Genomic DNA, 13,286 nt, shown 5'->3' on the forward strand with positions numbered 1-13,286 from the left:
GTACATGTTGCCCAATATATTAAAACAAAAAATAAATGGCAATAAAATATTCAGACAATGATAAGAGATTACGGTGGCGTTAGTTCACTCCATAGGTCTTTAGAACTTTTTGTTGGTATATTGGGACAGATGTATAAAGTTTCAAAAAAGTGATAACATGGAGAGTGATAAACAGCCAGCCAATTAGCTCCAACCTGTCATGTTACAGAGTGGGTTTGAAAAATGACAGGTAGGAGCTGATTGGCTGGTGGGTTTATCACTCTCCATTTTATCATTTTTTAAGCTTAGTGCATCTGGCCCCTTATCTCTCTCAGCTTTATCTTTCTCTGCGGTTTGTTACATCTCCCCCTTCACGCGCCACCCATTGTTTCCCCTGTCATCTGCTGCTGCCAACTGTGTCCTGGGTACTTTCATCCTCCATTGGGCCGACCAATCACTTTTGTCGACTTCTAAGAGTCATTTGTGGGGGCTTAAACTATTTCACCTCTGTACACTGTCATCCTGTCCAGGAAGATTTAACGTGTCAGTGTTATCGGCTGATAAGGGATGGAAAATCAGCCCGTCTTTTCCACCCTCTTCCTGTCACCAGAGAGGTCCCCCCCACGCCCACCCTGTAAACGCCAGACATTTAATAATGCAAGTTTCCCTGTTGTTGCTTTTTTGCAAAGCGATATAATGTACGCGTTTCATACATGATTCTATCATGGAAGAATAACCAGTGTTCCAACAACCAAATTTCCACGCCCCATACAATCCTGGTCTGCAAAAGGAGCCATTTTCAACGATCTCCGTGGGCAAGGAGCAGTTTGTCCTTTGAGGTCTTTAAAGTAAGGATTATAGAGGAAGTGCTTTACACATGGGTTAATTCAAGATGGCTACCATGACAACGCCCAAGATTAACTGTTCGCGGGCTGAGAAATTTTCTTTGCACAGCTAACGTTTACTGCATCAAATTGGCTACACTGCCAGCTTTTTCTAAGACACGTTCTAGGTCGTTCCAAGCATTGGGACACTAAGCTTTCCTGGAATTTAACTTTAGGACATACAGAATGTGTTTAGCGGGGGTAGCGTGGTGAATTTACCTTACACTACTATCTCTTTTGTTTAGTGAGACCCTGGGATCAATCATGTCGGGCTCAGACAGAGCCCTGGTGGACTAACAAGAACCTGATTAACCTGAGGAAGCAAAAGTTGCAGCAAGGTATACGCAGGTGACTCTGTGCTGGGATCACTACCCTGTGGCCTAGATCCCGGGTAGTTAAGCGAGGGAAGGGTCTTTAGAGTGAGCCCGATGCTGCACAGTGGTATGACTGATTGGCTTCTCTTCCCCCAACCGGTGGGCACAACTTCATTCGCTGAATGTAAATCTATTGGTTCTTAATAATAATAAAAACATCATAAAATGAGGGGGGGGCATAAAAATCTTATGTTGTAAACGGTAATGGCTAGATGCAGAAATATGGTCTTTTTCCATGCATTTTGCCTTGTGGAACCAAGTCTGTACCTAGCATCATGTCTGTCGCGGCATCACGGGCCGCTGCGGAATGCACTATTTCCTTGCTGTGGGCATGCATGCTTGTACAGGGAATATTTTGTGGGGCCCTTTAGTTGTGAAAAGGTTTAAGTACAAAAGATAATGACAGCGATTACCGCATAGGAGAAAGCCTGTAAGTGTTACAGCTTACAGCCGTCCACCCGTACAGTGATTTGGAGAGAATTTGGCGGCACTTAGGGATCAGGTGGAAAATGATTGTACTTGTCTGAATCTGAATTACCTGTCCGTATCTGCATCCCTCCCCACTCCTTACTTTCCCTCTGTGCATCCCCCAGATTGTCTCTCTCCCCTCATCGCTTACGTTATACCATTCTCAACGCACCTTACCCTACCCATACATTACCATCTGTCCTCACCCTTTCTCAATCCTCAATTCCTACCATGTCACCCCCCCCCCCCCAATTCATTATTTGACATTGACAAGCTCTCCCCAGTCTCTCGCCTGGGTTCCCCCCTCCGTCTTCTCTCTCCACCTCTCCTCTATCTCTCCCCGGTTCTCTTCTTTGCTTGGAGAGGCAGCTTTGGCTAGGAGCCAAGGCGAAAAATTCCATCTCCTCATCCAATGCAGAGCCGCAGGGAGGGAGAGAGGATGGGGGGAGGGAGAAAGAGAGAGCGAGAGAGACGTGGGGGAGGGGAGAGGTGAGAGGGAGAAAAGGGGGACACAAAGAAGGGAACGACTGGCAGATACAGAGAAACATACAAAGTAGAATATGTATGAGCAGCAGGAAAAGGCGGAAGCGGCTGGCAGAGCTTCTAGATATAGGGACTGTGTCAGGGCACCGTGTGAGGCGTGCCAGGGGAGAGTGCCCAAATGCAGCATGGCACAAAATCAGGATTACACTTAATACCGTCACAGGGAGCTGGCTAATTTAAAATAGGGGACCTTCAATGCCCCAGGCTATGATGCCCACTAACATAACAGGCTAAGATAAAGTGTGAGTGCCAGGTCTTTACCACCTTAACTCTTTACTTATATAGATCTTTTCGCCAATAGCACTAAGCCTTAAACAGTGATAAAATGGAGAGTGATAAACCACCAACCAATCAGCACCTACCTGACATTTTTCAAACACAGCCTGTGACATGGGAGGTAGGAGCTGATTGGCTAGTGGTTTATCACTTTCCATTTTATCACTTTTTAAGCTTAGTACACCTGGCCCCAGGTCCCTAATATAGATATATTTTGTCGAGACGGATAGACTGGGTATCCTAGATAATTGTTTTACAGAAATGCAGAACAAGGGCCTGCAGGCTATCTATCTGCCCAGCATCTAGCCTGGCACCTTTTAACCAGTGTTGGCTGGCACATCTCTTCACGCCTCTAGGCTACTTGGCACGTAGTCTAATTACCTAGAAAAACCAGGGAATACAAAGGGGAATAGAAGGATAGAAGGAATAAACACACACACACATAATAAATTGTATATATATATATATATATATATATATATATATATATATATATATATATATATATATATATACACATACACACACACACACACACATTTGTTAAGATATGAACCAATAATTTGTGTTTTGCAAACCGCTGTTAAGTTTTAGCAGGAAGCATTTAGTTTGGGAAAGGATTCTCTCTTCCGAAACGCTCTGCGAGTGATACTATACAGTACAGCTGATATTTTGCAGCACAAAAAGGGGATGATGCTCTGCAGGGATGTACAGTATGACCAGTGACTTGGACAATGACGGAGAGAAGAACAAGGTTGGGCAGGGCGCCATTGCTATTTAGCGGACGCTCCACAGAAAGACATTCTCGTGCAATAGCTTCGGGATCTGTGGGAGGTCGCTATGACAGCGCCGCTTGGGCCGTGGGCGCAATATGCTGCAGAGATAGGTATTGCATTATTTGCTATGCTTTCCTCAAGAATAATATACAGCAGGGAGGATTCTCAACAGGCAGCTTTGCAGGAAACCCAGGGTGGTTCGCAGCACAGAGGTAGGCGTTAAAGGCGCAGTGCTCTGCAGAGCATGAGCCGGGGCGCAACGATCTGCCGTACACCGTATTTTGCTGCAAGAATAGGGGTTCTGCAAATGGAATTCCCGGGGTGCAACAAAGCTTAGCGAGGATCTGGGAATAGCCAGACGGGATCTTTCTAGGACAGAGAGAGAGTGGCTAAATATAGCAGGAGTGGGGGAGAGAGACCGGGTAGCACATGACTACTAGAAATGGGAGCAGTGGGCTACAAATGGAGTAGCCCACTGGGGGTCAAAAAGGCAGGAGGGGTGCAGGCAGGTACAGGAGAAGACAAGCATAAGGGAACAAAGCTGCAGTAGTTAGAGCAGGCGGAGGAGGAGGAGGTGAAAGTGGAGCTGCAGTGAGACAGAGGAGTGGGGGCTGTGCTGCGGGCCTGTCCTTGTATAACTTCTGTCACACAAGCACTGCCTCCACTGTCACTCGCTTTCTCTTCAGCCTCAAGAGCATTCCCGTTAACTCCTTAGCTACCAGTACTCAGTAACTGGCTCTTTCCACGGATCCATTGGTGGGCAGACAGATATTATTTTTGGGGGCAATGTGAGGAATGATAAACAGTCAGTAAAAAATGAAAATAAAAAAATACTGTAATCAGTAAAAAAAAAAAAAAAGTGGGGGATGTTGTCCATAAAAACCAATCAGATGTTCTAGAATTCAACAGAAAAATGATACCTAGGGTGAAATTTAATAGGATGAGAGATTCAGAAAGTGAGAGATTTGGGGCCTTATTCTGATCGGTGCGGCCCGATCAGAATATGCGGCCGCAACCGTGCAGGCGAATCCCCGCCTTCCATACGGATCGCCACCTGCCGTCCGTACGCGGATATGTGGCGATCCGCATGAAATTGGACGGGGATACGTCTCCTCCGTCTTGGGAGCTGCCCCTGCATTCGATGGTCGCCGAACATCGAATGCAGGGCCGCACGCTCCACCAGGTCCCGCAACACAAGACCACACGGACACTTGTCCGTGTGAAATCATGTATGGGGGCGGGCAGCTGACATCCGGCGATGTCAGATGCCCGCCCCGTACCCACGCGTCACGGCCTCATTACCATGCATACGCCCCGCGTTTGCATGGGAACGCCCATGAAACGGGGGGCGTATGCATAGGGTAATGAGGCTAAGTAGCCCCTCACGCCCCTCTACGCCCCCTGTGCGGCGTATAAAGAATCCATGCGGCGAAATCGCCTGCACATGCGCAGAGTGACCTCTGCACATGCGCAGACGATAAACATCGGCGGGCCGTACGCAAGCGGGAATATCCGCACCGATCAGAATAAGGGCCTTGGTGAGAAATCTCCAGGTTTTTTTAAAGCGGCAATCATTGACACTGCAAAATCAAACGGGCTTTGCAGTGTAAATGATTGCCGCTTTAAAAAAAAAAAAAACTGGAGATTTGCTTCCAAATCTCTCATCCTATTAAGTTTCACCCCTAGAATCTAATTGGTTGCTATGGGCAACATAACCTCCTTTCACATTTAGAGACCCATCTACTGAGGATCGCATTGCAATCTGAGATCCTATCGGTGCAATGTATCTTACCGTTCCTGTGATCCGCTCGGGGGGGGGGGGGGGGGTGTGCATATGCGCATATGCCATTAGCGTCTACAGTGGGCTGCTGCCATCTCAGAATGGAGGTAGCCCAGGGACACGATTTGATGTTGCCCGATGTTGATACATCGGGTAGCTTTGCATCTCCCATAGAAACATATGGGGGATGAGTCTGCAAGCAGGGGGGGAGGGATCGCAGATTCCTGTTCCGGTCCCTCCTACATACATTCCCGAGGTACTTAAATGTTTGCAGCTAACCAACAAAACGGGTATTTTCAGGGAATTATATAAATCGATCATTGGGCCCCTTAGAAGCTTTAGTAAGTGTACCCCTTATTATATCTAATACCTGAGCCTGACTGTTAAGATTTTCGCTGCCGGAGGTATTTTACCCGGCACAAAGCGTCAGTAAATACTTTTATTTGCTAGAAGCCTATTCCGTCAGTAAACAAAAATAACATGTTATGGGTTTGCAATCCTGAGGTGGCCGTACTAAGGGGGGTATTCAATGTCAGGGGAACGGCTGTCGAGCAAGCTGGACAGCCGTGCCCCTGTCCCGTTCTCGTTTTGCTCGCCTGGAGCTCGGCAGTCGGGATTCAATATGCCGGCCGCCGAGCGGCGAGAAGGGGGCGTGGCCGCGAGTTGATGACGAAAATAGACGAGCTCCGGCCAGGAGCTCGCCTATTTCCAGCTTTTCTCGGCAGAACGAGCCCGACAGATTGTGCTGTCGGGCTTGTTCTGCGCAAAACCCCTGTTCAATGCTGTCGGGGAAGACAGCATTGAATAGGTGCACGACAAAGATTGAATACCCCCCTAACACTGAATTCCGCAGTAAAAGAGGTTTTTGGGAGATACCCATTAAAATGAAGGGGGTGGCTACAGCAGACAGGGTTTGCAAATGCAGTGTCCCTAGGTTTCCATGGAAGCTGCTAAAAATGTACCAAACTTGGCCCAGATGGCTGATACCCTCTGCAGGTGGCGCTAGCCATTGTAGATCCACTGTAAGGATTTGCTTGCACATGCTCAGACTGACAGCCGCAGTGTCATACTATGCAATAGATGGCCTTCAATGTTTTTAGCTATAGATGGTCATCCATTTTTTTTGACTGATTGGCCTGTGGGCCAATCAAACCATGGAGTGGAGCTTCATGGGTGCCAGGGCGGAGCTATGCTCCGTGTCCCTGCCGCTGGGGGGGGGGGGATAACTATTCCTTTATGCTGGACTTTGATGGAGGAGAACCATCTGGTTTTTCCCCAATCGATGGCAAAACTATTCTACATCGAACATAAAACATTGATGATTTTGAATCATCGATGGTCATCCCTAGTACAAACCCAGAAGTAGAGCGATACTTTTTACACATTGCAGGGGTGGGCTTCTATTGAATCCCCATCCCTGCGTTTCTCAGCAAATACAGGCACGGCCAAACTACAGCTCGATGGCGAATTGCGCCTGCCACATGCTAAACTCTGGGATTCCATCCGGGAAAACTCCGGAGCTCCGGGCAGAGGTGGTAACTACTTGATGTAACAATGCGACATCGCTGCAGAAGAGTTTTGCTGTTTAAGGTTCTGTCCTTAGTCTTCCCTGCACTCCAGGATAGAAGAGACAGTCACTGGAGTGGTGTGGAGAAGGCAAAGACAGGGACTATAGGAGCCAGGTGGAGACAGATGGTTGGAAGGAGGACTGAGCTGGCATATAAGGACAAAAGAGGGGGCACTGGGCTGGCATATAAGGAGCAATGGGTGGCACATAAGGACATAAGTGGGGGCACTAGGGGATGAGAGCTTTGAGTCAGCATATAAAGACATGAGGGGGTGCTCTGAGCTGGTATATAAGGACATAAGTGGGGGCACTAGGCTGGCATATATGGACATTTGGGGACTGGCATATAAGGACATGGGGCAGGCTCTGAGCTCGTATATAAGGACATGGGGCAGGCTCTGAGCTGGTATATAAAGACTTGGGGCAGGCTCTGAGCTGGTATATAAAGACATGGGGCAGGCTATGAGTTGGTATATAATGACATGGGGGCTGAGCTGATATAGATGGACATGGGGATTCTGGACTGGTATATAAGGACTAAGACATATAGGGGGGCATGACTGCACAGTCCCCTTTTTCCCATCCAAGATATTAGTAATATCCTTTAAAAGTCCTGAGGCTGCTCCTCCAGCCCCTGCCTCATGCCCTGACCACCTCCGCTTTGCTTACATCCTGCCATCAGCCACCTCCCGCTTGCTTGCACCTCATGTCATCTGTCTGTCGCTACTTCCCACTAGATTGTCTGCTCCTCAGAGCAGGGCCCTCTTCCCTCTTGCTGCTAAAACCCTCTTCTCACATTTCACTTACAGCTCTCTCCAGCTACTTACTTATAAGTGCAGAATTCAGGGCTGCCATTACTATTCTACAATCATTAAGATGCTTTTAGTCTCATCATATATGAAAGATATCATCGCCACTTCCCCAGTATTTAGCAGGGTTTTTCTCTATACCACATAGAGCACATCATTAAAGGCGCCATTATATCCTGCTCCTGACTGTACAGCCCCCTTTCTGCCACCCAAGATTTGAATGTACATTTCAGAATGTCAGTTGCGCCCAAATTTACAGGAGTTGGGAAACCGTTTTACCTGTACACGACCTAGGAGGAAGTATGTGGTGGATTTTATGGCTTCATCTGTTTCCCGCTTTCATTGCGAATGTGTGGGTGCTTTAAGATAAGGGTGTCTGTACTATTTTATTCCAAGGCGTTGTATCTGTGGCCACTCTGCCTGTTGTAGAATGACTGCTGGGTGGCACATGCGCAGAAATTATCTTTCCGCGTTTCACATGCACTCAAGCGATCAGCCCTGCCTCGTTTTTTAGTCATTTAACAGAACTTTACTGGGCCCAGCATTGAAACATGCACCGTGGGCCAGGAGGATTGGAGCCTGCCCCGTGGGTCAGGAGGATTGGGGCCTGCCCAGTGGGCCAGGAGGATTGGAGCCTGCACCGTGGGCCAGGTGGATTGGGGCCTGCCCTGTGGGCCAGGAGGATTGGAGCCTGCCCCATGGGCCAAGAGGATTGGAGCCTGCCCGTGGGCCAGGAGGATTGGAGCCTGCCCCGTGGGCCAGGAGGATTGGGGTCTGCCCCGTGGGCCAGGAGGATTGGGGTCTGCCCCGTGGGCCAGGAGGACGGGGGCCTGCCCCGTGAGCTAAGAGGTTTGAGGCCTGACCCCTGGGCCAGGAGGATTGAGGCATGCCCCGTGGGCCATTAGGACGGGGGCCTGCCCCGTGAGCTAAGAGGTTTTTTGGCCTGACCCGTGGGCCAGGAGGATTGAGGCCTGCCCCGTGAGCCAGGACTGGGGCCTGCCCTGTGAGCCAGGATGAATGGAACCTGCCCCGCAGGCCAGGAGGATTGAGGCCTGCCCCGTGGGCCAGGAGGATTGGGGCCTGCCCATGGGTCAGGAGGATTGGGGCCTGCCCCGCGGGCAAGAATTGGGGACTTCCCTATGGGCCAGGATTGGGGCCTGCAATGTAGCCAGGTTTGAAGCCTGTACTGAGAGACACGTCTAGAACCTATACTGGGACCCAGGACTGGAACCTGCAGAAGGCCCACCATTAGAGTCTGCTCTGTGAGACCAGAATTGGAGACTGCACTGGGGGACTAGGAGTGGAGTCCACAAAGGGGGGTCAGGAGTGGAGTCCACAGTGGGACCGAGTACTCGAACCTGTACCGGGACCCAGCATTGTGGGCCCAGGATTGTAGTCAGAACTGACACCAGCACTAGGGGCCACAAAAACTGATCATTCCCAAATTAATTAATGTAAATAATATCCTTGCTTTATAATGTCTGACCTGGGTCTGCTTTACATTCCTTAACCCATTACAATAATCTTAAAAAGGAGTGTAAAGTGTTAAATCCGGTAACTGTACTTTTAGTTTCTGCAACTGCGGCTCATATATTATTTAAGCAGCAGGTTCATCCAACCTAGCACATCTCGAGGTACTCTCTTCCCTGTCTTCCAGCAAGCCGAATATCCCAACATGATAAAGGTTCTTTAAGTCCTAGCTGGCTGCAGCGTCTATGGCTGTACATTTCCCCCCATAAATTGCATGACTCATCATACATTGTACATTGACAGCAGCTCATATTTGATGCACTCTGAAGACAGAAATCCTGAAATACTCTGTGTCTCTGTATCTCTCACTAATTTCCCCAATGAATATCATGCTGACAGCATCTGAGAACAGCTAGAGCCAGATGCAGCTTGTCCTTTGTTCATTGCCTAGCAGGCAGTCAGCAGGTTAACCGGCTCTAGAGCAGGATATAAACTTCATGCGCTCTTATACAGCCTGTACCTTCCCTGCAGTTCTTCCTGAGCTGTTCCTGCAGGCCCTCTACCCCCTATATCCCATACAAAGACATGTGACAGACCAGGCCCTATAGGTGTTTTACTAGATATTCTTTAATCAGTCTGTCACCAGTGAGCCAAGTGGCGTCAATGGTGCCTGTGCGACACCATCATTTTTGGGTGTGTCCGTAAAGCGAAGTGTGTGTGTGTAAAATAAATTCCTGATCTATTAGCCAGAGACAATTAGTTCTGTTCTGAGATTGGTGTTAATGCCTAGTTAGTGTTCGGTTTGTTTATTTTTAATCTATAGTTCACTAACAACAATGAGCAGTGCCCACAGGTGTGCTTAATTAATCATTGACAATGGCGATGGAATACTATAGTATGAGACCGCCAGTCTAGTCCTAGAGGTGCTTGTCCCAGTCTATACGCCTCATTAGCGCTGCAAGTCCCCGGCGTCCAAACTCTACTGTTTAAATACAGTCCACAGGCTGCCAGGTTTTAACCTTCAAGGGCACAGTTAACGCAGCTTTGTGCCGTGTACACCAATCTTCCACGGTACAGCTCTCATCTTCTGACACGTCGGCTTCATTTCAGTGCAACAGTCCCAACTTTACGCAACTGCCCAAAATTCAAAGGTATTAAACCAAAATAACTGGATGGGGGAGGGGGAGTCATCACAGAAACCCCAGGATAATGTCTGGATATACTTAGCTAATATAAGGCTTTAGACAGGACTTAAGCCTTAGATTTATGAACCCACTTGTAGCCTATCACCTAAGAATGTGGACATGATAATGAAAGTAGAGGTCGAAGTTTCTGGAAGCTTTAACCCAAAACGGCTCCAGTCATGTAGTGAAGGGGATTTTCTCATTTTGATTCTCTAAAAATAAATAAAATATTGTTCTACTGAGCACAGCTAGTGGCGATCTATCGGAAGGTCTAATAATCTAACGATAATAATAATCGGTAGGTCTAATAATCTAACGATGATAATAATAATGGTTCTAAGTCATCATTCTCAATGATTTTGGCAGACACATTGACCTCCAGAGACAGACAAGTCATGGTAATGTACATGGAGAGACAGGCAGGATCCTCCTGACCATTAATGTTTGCTCAGCCATTAAAGATGAGGACCGCGCAAGGAGATTTCTGGGGGGGGGGGGGGGGGGGGGGCCTTATCTTCCCTGTTAGACCACCAGTGCTGCCTTCCCATAATAATACGGCCCCATTAATTGATCTGAACATTGAACGCTCATTGCTGCCCAATCATATCGGGAAGACGTTTGGGACATGAGGATTTGGAGTGAGGCACCTTCTTGCTTGAAGGAATGAAATGCATGTTCAGCACCTGATCTCTGGATGCTGTCAGCAGGGAGTGTGGAGAGATTGGTGGTGGGGGGGATGTGTTCGGGGGCCTGTAAGGGAATAGCAGATGAGGAGGAGTATTTGGGAGCCTGGAAGAGAACAGTGTATGGGGAGGAGTATTTGGGGCCTGCAAGGGAATCGCTTATGGGGAGTATTTTGGGGGCCTTGGAGGGAATTGCCGGAGACAACCAAGAGATTCCTGTAAAGGGCCAGTTAGGGGATGGAACATGGTGGCGTGTAATAATGTGCACAGGGAATGGGTTGTAGAGTTAGATGATTGCTGGGTGATTTGCAGATACAAATAGGGAGGGACTGTAGCTGGGATTTTGTAGATTGAAATGAAAGGATGCAGTAAAAAGTGCCTAGATGGTATTGCTGTACCCCCCACTGATCCGGGCTACCTTAGCAGGTGCTGGGTGAGACGCACAATCAGAGGGACTTCTTATAAATGATTATGGATTGCCCTGAATGATCATGTGACAGTCTGTCTGTCTGCCCAGCAATGATAGCAGCAGGCAGGCTCTGGTAGCGGATAGCATGGATTGGGCTGAGCATGCTCTTACGCAGTGACGGGGCTGGTGCGGTATCCTGCTCTTTTGTTCACCGTTAAAAGAAAAAAATAGAAGTTTCTGCCACAGGGTTAAGACTGCAGGTGTATCGGATTCTCCATAAGGGAATGTAGGACCGCCCTAGGTATCACACACTGGGGGAATTTACTAAGATGAGAGCTCTATTTCACATGGGATGTTGCTATGGGCAACCAATCAGAGACTATTATCTTCTAGAGGGTGCTAAATAAATAAGTAAATTCTGATTGGTTACCCATAGCAACATCCCATGTGAAAACTCCCATCTTAGTAAATTTACCCCACTATATATATATATATATATATATATATATATATATATATATATATATATATATATATATATATATATATAGTAGCATCACTAGGAGGGTTTATTGCTTGTCATCTCTTGTATGCTGCAACACTGAAGAGGTTAATTCTGCAGCCTGGTGCAAAAAAGCAGCAGAGAAGACAGAGAAGATGCTCTCCGGATCTGACTTTCAGGGGTTAACGACACACTCCCGCTCACTGGGAGACAATGTTGCCAATGAAGGAAGGGTGCTTTTTTGGTGTCTCTCTGAGACAGAAATACGCAGCAGGCGCTTATACTCTGCTATGGGGCATTTCTAGCAATGCAATGAGGGTAGAAATGGGGACGTATCTGCAATTCTCCTACTAGATTCTCTGAGCAGGGAGGAGGGGGTTAAAGCTGCAGTCACATCACATAGTGCATAAAACCGGCATCCAAAGGGTTAACGCGGCAGCACCGCTGCAATGACACGCAGCAGGGGGGCAAAGGCATGGCAGCAGAGAAGGGGGTTAATGCAGTAGTACCTTAGCAAGGCATGGGAAGGGTTAATGACAGCAAATCATTTGGTGCTCTGCAGCGCCTCTACAGCGGGGAAGGAGATAAGGCAGGCGGCAGGGCCATGGAATGTGCAGCGGGACCCCCTCCCCAAGTAGGGAAGGGATTAAAGCTGGGGCACCATGGAAAGCATTGCAGGACCACCCAAGCAGGGAAGGGGTTAATGCTGCAGGCAGGGTCGCTCAGTTGTTCTGCAAGGGAAGGAAGGGGCTGGGACTCGGAGCTGTGCAGGGGTCTCCCCTCTGCAGGCCTCTCTCTCCTGCATGACATACACAAGGAATGCAATGCTTACCTCCCGGCTGCTCAGTGCTGTGCTGTGTGTAATGAGATGCTTCTCTCTCCTCCTCCTGCTCAGACGTCCTCTTCCTAGCACTACTTACAGTATATAGTGCCTCTGTCACTGCAAGTCTTCCTGCTCTGTCCTCTCACTTCTTCCCCTATTCCCTCCAGTTGTCCTAAATCCCTGCGCTCTCCCACCCTGTCTCCCTCCGCCCTCCTGCCCTCTGTTCCTTCTCCATCTCTTTTTCTCTTTTTTATTTTCTGGCTTGTCTGCCTTCTCTTTCCTCTCCTCCCACATCCCTCCCAGTATTCCCCTCCCTAGTCCTCCCTCCCTTTCTCTCTCTTTCACTCTTTTGCTCAGTCTTCCTTCTTCCAGCCCTCCCTCCTTGTTTCAGTCCTGGCTGTCACGGTGCCTCTCACCTCCTGTCCTCAGGAAGTGCCTCACTGTGCCACCTATCACCAAGGGTCCCCTCTTCTGCCCTCAGACTCTGCCTCTCTCTCCCACCTGTCTCCCCTAGGTGCCTCACTGTGACCCAGCCGCCTCTGTCCTTCCAATCTCTGGGGTTGGGTATAGCATTACACTGAGGGTCTATATCCTCTTAACCCCTTATAATCTTAGTATATGTGTGTGGATGCTCTGTGGTGCCTAATGTATATCTTCATGTCTGCTGACCGGTGTGGATCATTAAGTGAGTAGGTCAACCTCTATTAGCCGGCAGACAAAAGGTCGACACATGGAAAATGACGACATGGTCAAAAGGTA

General features: G+C 48.5%; 1 long non-coding RNA gene across 1 annotated transcript in view; it reads right to left on the minus strand.

Moving 5' to 3' along the window:
• The window catches only part of LOC146042388 (uncharacterized), a 115,244-nt gene extending 102,495 nt beyond the window's left edge, over nucleotides 1–12,749 (minus strand). Inside the window, exon 1 of the long non-coding RNA XR_014463855.1 lies at nucleotides 12,537–12,749. This is a non-coding gene — a long non-coding RNA (uncharacterized LOC146042388). The remainder of the gene's footprint in view (nucleotides 1–12,536) is intronic.
• Between the last annotated feature and the right edge of the window lie 537 nt (nucleotides 12,750–13,286).

This window comes from Crinia signifera, chromosome 19 (assembly GCF_055691185.1).
Source record: "Crinia signifera chromosome 19, ASM5569118v1, whole genome shotgun sequence".
NCBI classification, from domain to species: Eukaryota; Metazoa; Chordata; class Amphibia; order Anura; family Myobatrachidae; genus Crinia; species Crinia signifera.